Below are 2,500 nucleotides of genomic sequence, written 5' to 3' on the forward strand. Positions count from 1 at the left end.
ACACACACACACACACACACACACACACACACACACACACACACACACACACACACACAACACACACACACACACACACACACACACACACACACACACACACACACACACACACACACACACACACACATATATACACACACACACACATACACACACACACACACGCACACACATACACACACAGACTATTACGATACAGATCCGAATTTACGGTTCGTAGTACTATATGTCCTTATTGTCACCCCTGAGCAAGTTTGTGTGTGTGTGTATAGTGTCTGAGGTCACTGTATTATCCGTAGATCAGACTTTTTAAGGTCTGAGTTCTCTTTTGAGAGGTTAATAGGTGTCAATCACAAGTTCAGCACGTAATCCAAGACTGTAGTGAATTACTAGGGAATCGGAAGAAAATTAAATATTTCTAAGCTTCTACAACTTGGTCGCGAAAAAAAAACGTGCAAGGGTTAGCGGGAGAGGGATCAGAGAAAAGGATTGAAAGAAATGCGTCATTTAGAAAATGAGAAAGAGAAGAAACAGTGGAATACAGGATGAATAATAAAAAAAGAAAATAAAGAATGATAATCCGAAGAGAAGTAGAAAGAAAATTTGAAGGTATAATCGATAAATGTGAAATTTAATTCCAACTTCTTTACTGGTTCGTCATTGTCGATCTGAAACACAGGAAGGAGTCACCGTGGTAAAATCTCACACCCACATTCACAAAAATTGAAAAGACAGACTTAATTTTTCATCAAATGATAGGAAGAATCGTAGGATACATCTGTATGCATTGAAAATACAAACACTTGATTTTTAAGTTTTCGAATAAGCAGCATTGACAAAACATTACTCTTAGCCATTCCTTATCTTTTTCTCACTAAGACGATTTCAGTCGTTTTGTAAGAATTCACTGGGTCACGTTACTATTGTAAGTGAAATTACTTTTTGTTTATATGCTCTGATTTATTCTGATTTATGTTGCTTTAAGTTACTACACACGTTGTATATAACCTATATATATTGAATATTGTTACTTTAAGTGTAAAGTAAAATATTTTAAAACCAAGCGTCCTTTCAGTAATTCTTCTACTTTATTTCTCTTATGTGCACGATCCTGAAACTCCCTCTTTTGTCGTCTACGAAATCTAGGAATAGACTAATAGTGACATAATCTTTATAGTAAATAGATTAGGCGATAATGGCCACTTTCTGGTCTCTTTTTTCTTGTGAAGTATAATGACATTTCCGTACGTAAGCCCTGAGTATACACGGCTAATCTTCAACAGACTTCTGTCTTTGCGTCTTTCAAGAACTCCATCAATATATCATCTTTCTCAGATGCTTTTCTACGTTTCATATTTTTAGAACGAATGTTACTTCTACACTTTAACATGTGGTACACGGCTAACATCTACAGATGAATTTACGAACTGAACTCTAGTATCTAAACAGTAAATCTCTTGGTAAAAGTGCCTTACTCTTTTTACCACTCTGTTTTTAGATTTGACAATGCTTTCATTTCTGTCATTCAAATAGATCATGTGTTGCCTCCTTAAAGCTAATTTCCACTGGACCTATTTAATAGATTCACCTTTCTGAACAGTTTTCTCTGTATGATCTATGCTTTTCTTTCTTTTCTCTGACTCCTTAGTGTGGGTCAGTCTGAAAGCTTTATGCATTCGATATCTTAGTGATTTGAGTGAGAGCCCTACAGACCAAATCACCTAGAATTCTTTTATGACTGAAAACTAATTTCCACAACAGCTCATAATGTCTCCAAGGCTATAAACACTGTCTACTGTTGAACAAATCTTATCTTCGCCTTTCATTGATAAACCTGTTCAGTTCAGTGCTTTCTATTCTAGCCCTTCTAGGATAGTTTTCATTAGATTACTTGATACTTTGAAATATTTTCTTTTCTGTTGTTTTTGTTCTCCCTACTCTCTCCGTTTATTTCCTAATGGTCTTCAATAGATTGCAGTTCAAAACCTCGATGCTGTCATCTTTATTTCCACCATCTTCAAATCAAATTTAATCACAATCTGAAATTCCCTCTTGCTATCCTTTATCTTTGTAAGGCTTATTTCTATCTTTGATACTAGTGTATATCTTTCAGTTTTAAAGCTGAATTTAGTCGTGCAATCTTCCATCTAAATATTATTGCCTATATATACTTTATTTGCAACAGTAATATTGGAACCGTTCGTTATTTTCATATTGTAGTTCTTTATAAAATTAACTCGCATCCCTCCTGTTACTTTCCTGACCTATTACAAACTTCCCAACGTATACTTTAGTTTGAGGCTTTCTGCGAGGTTATTCACATTTTGTGTGTAAATCCTTATATTTACCAGGTTGTTTAAAGTTTAAGAAATTGATTTGTTTGGATAGTGCTTACATTGGGTGGCACACTACCCGTAAGCACACGAAACAATTAGGTTAAACCTTTAAATGACAACGATCAAATGGAAATGCCAATGATAGTATTGGGTGTATTGTT

The sequence above is a fragment of the Oratosquilla oratoria genome, chromosome 36 (assembly GCF_046742065.1).
Source record: "Oratosquilla oratoria isolate Oo_2021 chromosome 36, ASM4674206v1, whole genome shotgun sequence".
Taxonomy (NCBI): domain Eukaryota; kingdom Metazoa; phylum Arthropoda; class Malacostraca; order Stomatopoda; family Squillidae; genus Oratosquilla; species Oratosquilla oratoria.